At 43.1% G+C, this 12,211-nt stretch overlaps 1 protein-coding gene across 1 annotated transcript in view; it reads right to left on the bottom strand.

Moving 5' to 3' along the window:
* LOC123978480 (E3 ubiquitin-protein ligase HECW1) overlaps window positions 1–12,211 on the bottom strand; it is a 121,205-nt gene that overhangs the window by 67,155 nt on the left and 41,839 nt on the right. The gene's annotated exons all lie outside the window — the stretch shown is intronic.

Genomic DNA, 12,211 nt, shown 5'->3' with positions numbered 1-12,211 from the left:
TAGTAAACAAACACCACAAAACAATTGCAAATTGAGACTGACAAATAACACACCGTATAGAAATCGGTGGAAGATCCTCTTCATCAGAGCTGAAACCATTCTGTCCATCATCTCTTTCAAGGGAGTAAGATGAAGCTTTATCTGCCCAATCAATTCTTTACATAATGACAACTTTCAGATAAAAACAAGTTCTCAAATAATATCACTGAAAAATAATACATGTAATTAGGAAGTACTACTTACACACTGTTCATTGGGTCATTGGGTCAAACATTTTCCTCCAAGTCCTCCTCAACAATGCTCATGTCATGTAAGCTGCAAAAAACATATTACAAATATATATTATGAACATTTGGAGAAAAGCAATACAGGGATAAAAGTTATGATGTGTACATGTTACACACATATGCTCATTCAACAGTAGATATAGACCAAAAATAAAATAACACTAATCATAAAGTTCATGTTTCTAATAAAAGCTATTAGGACAAAATTAATATATTGTTATGCATGACTTACCGGTCTGTTCCACTAGAAGCACCAATGCTAGACAATGCTGGAGCTGGGACTTGCAAAGGTTTTCTCTTCAAGGGAGTCGATGTTGCAGGACCTGTCTCGTAGCTGGAGAAACAGCAGCAGCCTCAATAAATGAAGTGCTACATGACTGTAATACATTACTGTACTGTAATCCACAATGTGTTACATCTTTGTAGGGTGTGCTCATCTTGCCTAAGTATGATCACCGACAGACAACATGGAAAATGTAAGCCAAGAGTGTGTAAAAATGTCCCTGTTTCTGTACCACAGTCCATTATAAAACACATCATGGGTAAGTTTACAAAGCCATAGTCAGGTGAGGATCAAGGGTGCTCTACAATATAACACAAATAAGTACTGACAGCCATAATTTGAGCTTGTGGTAACCTTTGTATGCACCCTAGAAGCAATACAAACAAATACATTGTTTCTAATGTAAATTCTGACAATAAGCATAATTAGTCACTTGATAAGCACACAGTGTTGTTATCGTAATGCTGTTAGCAGTAAAAATAAATGTTTTCCCCCAGGGCAGTAAACATTTAGCTTGCTAATCTGAGCCACCATGCTCCATGCAATGTTACGGTTTTTTAGCTAATTGTAATCATCAGCTGATTGTCTCACAAACACAAAAGACACATTTCTGTTCACTAAACGAAGCCGAAGCGCTGGAGAACAACCTTCGAAATAACAATCCAACTAACGTTACATATTTCTTCTAACAGGGTAGTAAAAGTTTAGCTGGCTAATATGAGCTGTTATGCTGTAGGCTAACTTGCTGTTTTGCGGTCAATAATACTAATCAGCTGATTGTCTCACGAACGTAACCAGCACATTTATCCCCACATAGCAAAGCCATAACACAGCGAGGGAGAAGAACCACATGAAACTATCCAACTAACGTTACATATTTTACACCACTGACAAGGGAAAAGTCACTTCTCACAGTGTCTATGGCTAGCTTCTGGCTAATGCTAACATTATCAAACAACAGTTTTCATTTGCAATGCTAAAGTTGGAATGCCCATCAGAAAACTGGCAACTTCGGCGTCTCTTTGAAAACATTTTTCCCTCATTAGATCCTTCCATCTGGGAAAAGCCACACCGATGTTTACCCGTGATTTCTGCCTGCGTCGCTCCCGTTATAAGTCTGGCATCATCATGCTTTCGCTTCTTCGAAGTAGATTCACCCTCCGTCGGCTCTTGTGCTAAATAATAGCTGTGGTCCTCCATTTGTCCAAAATTCCACTACTAATAAAGGAGAGCTTCTACTACTACCTAGTAGTTAGAAACGTACAACTTCTTCTTGCTCTTGCTCCTACTTCTTCTGCTGTTACTTCTTCTGTTGCTTCTCTTTCAAGGTAGTGACGAAATGCGCTCTGTTTGCTGTGTTCGCTATAGGCTACGGTAGAAACATGATGACCCAATATGTCGACCTCCACAGCAGGGGGTGCCTCGTGTATGTAGATATAAATAGCTCATTCTAAGGTAATAAAAACATAAGGGTTCATTATGCAAGGTCTTTATACACCACTGAAAACATAGTTATGGATATTATATTGCATTTCTATAAACAGATCCTCAGATATATTATACACTGAACCTTTAACTAGTAACTATAGGCTATTTATGTTATATTAAGTTGTTGCAGTTAAACTGCCATCCTTTTAATTAACACCTAAAACACTGCTGAGGGTGCAACTGTGTGTACACGTTGTCACAGTTAGCCATGGTTTTCGTTCCCTTTCAGTGTCATGCACCACCATGCACCTGGAATGCTTTGATGTGGGATGTCGGAAGTTTCAACTGGGAAATACGCAGCATAACTGCTTCTAAACTTTCTACCAATCATAACACTCTTCCGGGGACAGCATATCCACACTGCAGATAGTATCAGTCATCGGCTGCTCGACCTGACTTAGTGGGCGGGCCACAACAAGTTGATTGACAGTAAAGGAAGAGGAAGGAAAAAGCAATGACAATACATCTCTAAGGGAAAAGCAATGACAATAGGTCTCCTTGGGGAAAGGCAAAAGCAAATGTATGTATTTATTCTTTTATTCATTCATTCTTTCTTTGATATATTTCCGCATTTATTTATTTATTCTTTTATTCATTCATTCTTTCTTGCATTTATTTCCCCATTTATTTATTTATTCTTTCCTTCAGTTCTGTCACTTTGGATGTTCCATATATTTACTGTGACAAAGGATCTGCGTCAATTGAGACAAATCAAGAGGTCTATAATATGCATATATAGAGTTACAAGCCATTTAACAACAAAATGGATTCACAAGTAGGCACATTTAAAGCTGCAAAAATAGGATCTTTATAGTAAATAAAGCTATTGTTACTTCGGATCTAAAGCTTGGGGATTAAAGCTACAATAAGAGATGCCAATTCTAACCACAAGGCCAATCTGCTTTTCCACAAAAATATACTATTGACAAGATTAAACAAGGTGGTTGCAGCAGGAGGTTCAAGCAAACAAGGTGTTTATTTTCCTGATTTTGTGGCAAATCATTTCCTTCTATTACTCCAGACGTGCTCAATCAACAACACAAGCATTAGAATAAAATAAAACCCAAGTGCCTGTGGGTGTCTCACCAGTGTTTCCCTCTGGCCATTTTCTTCTCTGTCTCCGGAGTATTCAATCTTCTGCCCCGCCAGCAGACCAGAGCTCATCCCTGTCTGCCTCCCAAACAAGCTGCAGGTGTAATTGCTTGTCAGAGATGTCTGCGCGCCTGTTTTTTTTTGTTTTTTTTTCTCGCCCGCCACGCACCTGACAAGAAACACATATTTACACACAAAAATGAAATTACAGGCAATTTGAGAGCAGGGGTTTCGGAGGCCACGCCTGCTATCGAGCTGTCCGAGTCGATGAACTCCTCAACTTGAAACTAACAGTGGAGATGGAGAAGAAAACAGAGAGAGAAGAGAAAGAAAACAAATGCAGACACGATTAGGGAATTCTGGTTTGGCCTCTTGACCTGCTGTCTTTCATGTCATTCTCTTTACATTATACTTCATCTACTACTCACATTTTAATTCCTTCTTTGGCAATTACCTCCTTTTTTTTTTTTTTTTTTACCAAACAAGCTACAGAACCAGTCTTCAAATCATCATCAATCATGTTAGCTGACATATTCAGCATGGCACAATAAACCAGCAGGGCTGAATGACTAAAGCTCCACAGGTTGATTGTTAAGATGTTATAATGATATACTTTATCTGACTGCTTTGAGGCAAAAAGGAATTAACTGTGTGATTTGTTGTCATAATTACAAACATTAACTAATTAAAGTGGCTCATTTAGATGAAGTAGGAATGTGAGGTGATTTATTGTACCCTCTTACCTTTACAATAATTTTTTTAATATTAAGCTGATTATACAAGGATGGTGACACTTTTAATTTCTAAATTAATGTGTTTATTCATACGGCCTTGTTAGTGTTGAAATTTTGGCAGCAAATTTTTGGTTTGACCTGAATCTCACCCAAAGAACTAACGCTTAAAGCTATTTAAGTGACAGTCTGATTTCTGCTGTGGTGTCAGCAACATTATTAATGCAACACATGAAACATAAACTGTAGGGAAAAAATAAGAATTTTGCTACAAGTTTGTTGAGAAAAAAAGACTTCTGATCAGGACAAATTAAAAACAAAATCTAATCAAACGAATTAATTGAAAATTGTAATCAAATTCAATTAGAAATGCATTGAAAATATTTACTGGTATCCAGTTTCTACCTACCTTTTTGGTCTGGTCCTTGTTTTGTCTAGCTAATCTTAGCTATTGTTTGTATTTGTATAGTTATTATTGTTTTTACATACTTATATTGTGTTTTCCACACATTAATTCCTCTGAGCATTGTGGCTGCAAGCATTTAGTCTTCTCTACAGGCAAAAGTAAAAGTTCATAATTTTCTATTGTCCACAAAGGCTCCTCACCTTGACACAATGAACACACTGTATCTGAATACAACAGCTGGAAAACATTGTAAAACAGCACCCTGGCTATGTAGAAAGAAGAATCACACTCTGTATGTCAGCCATGTTTGTGGGTGTTTACTCCTGAGCCGAATTGTGTTTGACATTTGTTCCAGACAGATCTGTTTGGGCCTGGTGGTATTTCGGGATGAGAAGTCAACAGAGGCAAGATGCGCAGCAAAGATGTGAGAAGGGTCGTGATGGGGAATGCCTATGATTGATATTCCCATTAGCCACCTGACAAGGTGAGGACAAGTCTCTGATAATGAATTGTGACACATTAATGAGCTTGTCTAGCACAGACAATACCTGATCAGCCCTCTTACCATTTAACCTTTGATACCAATGAGGGAAATTGCAGGCAAATAAGAGTTTTGTGTCACTTACAAAGACAGAACATGACTTTAAAAACAGTGCACTACATAGGTGTTTATGGGGAGTTCAGGGGAAACTAATTTGATGACAGTTAAACTCCAGAGAGTTGTACTTCTGAGCACATATTAAAAAACTTTTTCTTACATGTGTCTTTTTGAAGGGATGAAGATGAATGCAACACTGTCACATTTCTACTCCCATGCTGTACTAGTATTCCTAGCTGAAGGATAGTGTATGTTTACTGCACAGTCATAAGATTACTTAATTAGTTTATACTTGAACTTGAGCAACAAATGCTTCAATCACAGAACAGCCACTCCCTTGAGAGAAGCAGGACAGACTATATGACTAGTTTACGCACAGCATATATGTTCACCATTTTGGCTAATCTAACCATACTGTTCCCTAAGCATGCAGAGCACATAAAAAAGTAAAAATGAAAACAGAGGTGGCTAGAGGGTAAGTCGGGAATACTGTAAACTGTTCTGTGTCTCCTTCCATTTTTCTAACAAGCTTAGAAAAGTGACTTGTTCTGTAAGAATGGCCACTACCAAATTTTTTTACCCTCCCAGAATCCAAATGCAAAGACAAAAGTAAAATATCAAAACCACACAGGGTCAAAGCTGATAGTTTGTTTGTCCTTAGCTGTCCATCATGAAAAATGCAACCCTAAAAGTGGAAACCATTAAAAGTTGATTATTTTACGTTTTTTATCAGCCATTTATTAGGGTGCAAGGACTCTGTGTATACTGTAGGACAAATCTCAGAAAGGTTCATAACAAACCCTTTCCATAGTTTCCTAAACAGAGCAAGAAGAGAGATATTTGCTATTTAAAGCAGTTAAAATCTATATTTTTATATTAATGTTATATGATTACTTGTATGTGAAATGGGTTGCTTGTAATGATGAACACATAGCCAACTCTGCTCAGTCAATATTTCAGAATGTTAAGTTCTTTCAAAGCACAATTGATTGCCAATGTGAATATTGTTGGCAGGTTTCCCAAGTAATTCTAATGCAACAAGGATGTTAACGGTAGAGGCTATAGTATTGATAATGAGTATAAACAGAAATCCAATTAGATTTTTAATTTTTTTTTCTCCAAATAATCCCTTTGGTCTTGTAATATCATATTGTATTGTTATAATATCTTATCCATGCAGATTTTCTAAAAGATCATTGTATGAATCCTAAGGAAGCTCTAATTTGTGTGCAGGAGCATTCGTATTGTTTGTTTAGAAAAACTACCTGTGTATCTGGATGGAGGTGCTGAAAAATGTATTTTTCTCAGGAAGTATCAGTCTCAGTATTTTACAGTAAGTACTGGACACACTACTTCCCAACACCTTCCAGCACAAACAAGTTTGTGTCTGCGTGCTGAGGTGAGTGCAATGTTTGTGTGGGTGTATTGATATTGTTCCCCAACCCTCCATATCCCGAACCCCCACCCCCTACGCCTCATTGGGACGCTGGCCGCCTAAATCTAATCCCGGGGGAGCTCATTAGAATCAACGGAGAGGAGAGGGCCCCAGACAGGGTCAGGACAAACTGCACTGCTGAGCTGCATAGTGATGCCTTCCGCTCTGTCTTTATGTCTGCTTGCTTTGGCTACATGTCAGTTGATCTGAGCGGATGGCAGATGAGAGATTGGCCCGCTCAAGCACTTGACAACCATATTGGACACCCACACGCTCACACATGCACAGATAAACACACATATAGGCACATACAGAGCCACACGTGCACACTTCCGCCGACATTTCAAATATCCACTCCATCACAGACATATGTGCATATAATTAAAGTGCGTGTGTTTACTCATATGCCCAAATATCTCAGATAGAGATAAGTGATCAGGCACACACAAACAGAGATGACACCTCCCTGTCACGCTACAGTCAGCAGCGTCCTGTGTGGTGTATGACAATAAGAGAAGAGTGTAAGCAAGGTCAGACATGCAGCCACCCATGAGATGCTCATTAAATGCTTATGAATATCAAATGGAGTCCGGCAGATGTGCATGACGTGTACGCGTGTCTGAGCCGTATATCTTTTCTTGGTCTGTCCTACTTTTTAGACAAAATAGTAAATATGTTAACACAAGTAACCCTGTATAAAATGTAACCAGGTGATAAAGTCAAACCTTAAAAATACAGGACATTCAAGTAATTAAACCTCTTTGCAATTTTCTGCTGTAGCGAGACTGCTGCAGGTGTTGACTTTAGACAGCAGGGGGTTGCTGGCTCAAAGAGCCACGTGCTTGCAGAGGGGTCAAGGGGTGCCGGGAAAATAGAAGTAAGTAAGAAAACCGCCCTATTTTGCCTGGGATGGCTGCTGCTGTTATCGGTTTGCCGATGTTTGTGGAAGAAACCTTACCTGTGGGCCATGAGAGATCGTTATCCGTGAGTTAGAGGTGCCACTGTGGCACTTTTGTACTGTGTTTATGCTGCTTTTGTGCTGTGTTTGGGCTGCATTTCTGTTGTGTTTGTAATAATTGCTGCATCATTGCCCCATGTATGCAGATAGTAGCTATTGAGTTTCTATTTTCGACTCAAAGAAGTCAAGTTTATAGAATTTTTTTTGTTTTGTACATTCAACAGTGGAGCAACTTTATTTTATTTTCCATAAAATTACCAGCCCTGAAGCTGGGAAAACAATAAAAGCCCACAAATCGCATTTGAAGTTGTGTGTATCTTGTCCCGACTTCAAATCTTGGTACTGTTGGGTCGGAATAAAGGACAGGCCGGGCCAGTAGAAGGCCTGGTCCCTACCCTAACCAACTTATTAAACTCAGTAAATATTACTCTATTAGCTTTCTTCTTTAGTCAATAACTGCGTAGTCAAAAACTTCACTGGAGACGATCAAGAGTTGGTGCAAAAGAGTTTATTCCAATAAAGGACAAGTAAACCTGAGTAACATCCCTGCAGGTCTCAGGATGGAACTCAACTGGTGGTCAGCGAACATCGCCTTATATTTACCTTAAACTCCACCTTCCAGGTGGGCGTTACACCTTGTCTCCGCCTACATCAAAGTGCTCCAACATTCGGTTGAAATCCTGCGATATAAGTTAGCGGTAGCCACAGAATGACTGTCTTATCAGTACATCCGCCTGTTCAGACCCAACTTTAACTAGTATTCGTTGGCGAAAGCCGTGAGATGACTGTCTTATCAGCCTACTTGCCCATTCAGCCCTGACCTAGTGATTGAAGCACCCCAGCACTCAGCTGTGATTCTGCAATCTCCAAATCAGCGGTATTCGCAAGCGCTTAGATCCTTATCTCTTCATCAGCTCACTTCGCCTATTCAGCCCTGAACTAATAGTCGAAGCGCCCCGACACTCAGTCGAAACCCTGCGACCTCAAGACAGCGGTATCCACGAAAATGGCAAGAGTCGGTGCAAAAGAGTTTATTCCAATAAAGGACAAGTAAACCTGAGTAACATCCCTGCAGGTCTCAGGATAGAACTGAACTGGTGCAGCGAACATCGCCTTATATTTACCTTAAACTCCACCTTCCAGGTGGGCGTTACACCTTGTCTCCGCCTACAGTGTTCGCTGACCACGCCTCTCCACTGGTGAATTTCTTATTCTCTGCTGACATCTAGTGGCCGTTTTCATGTACTGTTTTACCAATTTAACCCTTTCACTAATGTCAAAGTTACCACTTTTTAGCTGTTATTCTGCATAATTATTGTTATAATTTATCCTTCTTTATATTTTTAACATTACTGGACTAGAAATTCACCAATATGTTTCAACTCACCGTATTTTTTAAAAAGTTACACAGGCATAATTTGACACCATTAAAACTGAAACACTTACAATTGTATTTTTTAAAAGAATTAATAAGGAATAACATAATTGATAAATGTATAACATGATTCAATATATCAAACATGAGTATGTCAAACCGTGTCATGCCGTGTCTCATACAAAGCTTAGTTTCTTGCAGTACCTTGCCGTACCAGTCGACATCATTCACAATGTGTCATGATCTCAATCTTGGCGTACGTGCCTTGCAGCAGGTGTCTTGCTGTCATTGTATATGCTACGGTAGGCTAGGCTTTGCATGTTCTGCCAGAATGGTTTCTCTGCTCATGTACATGACACTTTGAAAGGGCACATGTTCATGAATAACACACAGAGGTAAACCTTACATTGAAAGAACAACATTAGTGGTCAATGCCTTTACCCAGTGAGACCACAGTCATTCTCCCAATGGCTACACTACATTCAGTTCTGAGTAATACAGCACTTCTAGGATATCATAAAGTTTAAGATAAAATACAGAAAACCAACAAAATAAACAAAGGAATTATTCAACAGTACCAGGAGTGGGGTTATTCTTTTGTTTTTTCCTGACAAATTTAGAGTTGAAGTTAGTGATGGCAAGTTCGAGTCTTTTGACAGACTTGTTCATTCAAATCTTGTTCAATAAAATGATTAAGTTATTTCGTTCATTTGAACTAGGCTGGTTATTGTGGCACTGCTGTGGCACTTTACTTGACAAAGTATAATGCACAAATTCACCTCTTGATTACTGTATATCATCATTATATCAACCCCCCTGGGCCCACAACCAAATTCAAACCATGTAAAAACCACAGAAATATGTTGTCAATATGTAATCACCACTACTCCGGCTAAATCGAAGGTTACGATATGGTAACCCTAGTTCTATTAGCACAGGCGGAGCCCTCTACTGGACTCTATGGGGTACTACCTCTCCTCCTATCACACGCACGTACTCGCCCACTGAAATTTTGAATACTGTAAGTAGCCGACCAATTGGACGTCGCTACTGTACGTGCGTACCGTATAAATAGCGGTGTCCTCACTGCTGGGGGGGCGTCACCATGCATCGCTTGTGCCTCTTGAGGTTTAGATGCAGGTTGGTAAACCAGCGTTGTAGCCGCCGCATGTGTAGCAGGCCCAGGGTAACTACTGGATGGGCTGCTGCCATGAGCCCCAGCAGCTGCATTACTGCCGGCGCCGTCACAGCAGTTCTCAGCTGGAGCTTGCGGACCGCTTGAAGAAGGGTCGTCTGTCTGAGTTCCGACAGATGAGCTCTCAGGCTGGCTGAGTTGAGCACAACCCCCAAATACTCCACCTCCTAGCGGGGATAGGGGGAGCTCTTCTCCCAGTTGATTGCAAAGCCCAGGTTGTTCAGATGCAAAATCAACTGAGCTGTGTGGAAAATTGCCCATTGTTTTGACCTGGCCATGACAATGAGGTCGTCTAAGTAGAAAAAGACTCTCATGCCCTGATCACGCAATGGTAGCAGTGCGACGTCTACGCACTTGCTGAATGTGCGTGGGGCCAGTGAGTAGCCGAAGGGGAGTCTGGTGTATTCGTAAGCCACCCCCTGGAAGGCAAAACGCAGAAACTTCCTGTGTTTCCGGGCCAAAGTAGGCGTCTTTCAGGTCTATGGTCGTCAACCAATTGCCGGGCTGCACTAGCTCTAGCAGTTTCCTGAGTGTCAGCATGCGGAACGGTTTCCGTGCAATATGCTGGTTCAGGTAGCGGAGATCCAGGATGGGTCTGAAGCCTCCAGTCTTCTTGGGGACCAGGAAGTACGTGGAGTAAAGACCCTTGTACGTGTCGTGGGTTGGAATGACAGAGATAGCCTGTTTCTGTAGGAGCTGTTGAATCTCTGTGGCCAGGAAGTCCGGAGGACAGGTGGAGATACGGCAAAATTGTAGGGAGTAACCCCGCCTCAGTGTGCCGTCCATCCAGTCTGTTGGCTTGCAGCAGCGTCTCCATTCCGTGTGGAAATGAGTCAGGGGACGCGCTGTTAGCTGAGGAGCGTTGTGGATGAAACGCTGGAAAGCTTCCTCGGCCCTCACCGCCGCCAAACCCTCCATAAATGGGAGTTTGGCCCAAGGGGGGCCGCAATCGAAAGGGCCGAACCGGTCGTGGTGACCTTGAACGCACCACAGCTGAAGTCTCGAAAAACCCGAGCGGATTGTGGTGTCCTGAACGCACCACGGCCGGTCGCTCCGTTTACGTCATTGCCTGCGACAGTGTTGTCGTAGCGTCTACGGTGACGCGTTCACTATCAGCAGAACTGTCGAGAGGAGAAGTGACGAGCCGGGGAGCTCTCCTCTCCACAGCTGTTGGCCACTGTGGGAGAGATAGTGTCCCCTCTGCGGCCAAACGGTGCAGCGAGCCGCTCGCAGAGGCAACGAGCAATCTTCCCTGCTTTGCTATGACGGGAGAGACGTGGCTAGTGACAGCATCTCTCCGGCAATAGCGGGATAGGCTGCTGCTACCACGGATACTCCGTGATGCGCTGCGACCTCTCGTTGGAGCAGTTTTCGGCAGCTTAGCGTGTATGTCTGTGTGGCACGAAAACACTGCCGGTGAGCTAGCAGCGCGCCCGAGCGGGTTCACGTAGGCGCGCTGGGAATGCAAGCTAGGATCAGATAGCTGCATTGTGCCGCTTCCGCGGCATGACGGCCGAGAAACGAGCCGCTCTTGCCGTAGAAGCGGCACAATGCAGCGAGTGTGTCGCAGCTCAGGCGGCGTAGCAAGCACTGTGGATGCCCGGGCCGCACCACCGTCTCGTTCAGCCCTAGCCGGGAGAGCGGTGTGGGCCACGGGGCAAGCCGTTAGCTTAGCGTCGGTGAACGCGCCGTGTTGAAGTGGCGTGTTCAGCACAACACTTTGCTGGGAAGGGGTTGGTGGGGAGGAATTAGCTCTTTGAGGAATGTAGGTTGTTTTAATCAAAACATTTGGTACATTTACACCCTTGTCACAAGCAGCACACAACTTAAAAACATAGTGGCTTGGACATGAGACGGAGGGGAGGGGCTCGGCCACATCGGCTGGCTGCTCTCCCTCCTCAGCCAGTCATTTCAGCGGCCGCTTCTTCCCCCAGCCGCAGGTAGGCTGGCGGGGGGGGGGGTCTAGGCTGCTCCTCTGGCCACGATGTAGATCCCCTCGCCTGTGTGGGATCCCTGGGCGGCCCGGTGTCTCGGGGAGGGCGCGGTGCATCTGTGGATCCGCCCTGAGTAGCCGGTGATGAAGACAGCGGCGATCTGGCTTGGCGGCGAGCACGACGTCTGAGGGTGGCATTACGACGGCGAAGCTCGCTGCCCTTGCCGTGAGCCAGCGGCAGGTGGCGACTGAGCTGCGCCTTCTCCTCCTCCAACCTTCTGAAGCGCTGAGTAGCGGAGGATATGGAGCCAAAGAGGCCGTCAGATGAGATGGGGGCACCCAACAGCTCCTCCCGGTCCTTCCCATGGAGAGCGGTAAGTCCCAACCACACGTGGCGAGAACCTACTGTGGACAGAGACATGACGCGCCC

This window comes from Micropterus dolomieu, linkage group LG01 (genome assembly GCF_021292245.1).
Source record: "Micropterus dolomieu isolate WLL.071019.BEF.003 ecotype Adirondacks linkage group LG01, ASM2129224v1, whole genome shotgun sequence".
NCBI classification, from domain to species: Eukaryota; Metazoa; Chordata; class Actinopteri; order Centrarchiformes; family Centrarchidae; genus Micropterus; species Micropterus dolomieu.
This window is presented reverse-complemented; position numbering and strand designations above follow the sequence as displayed.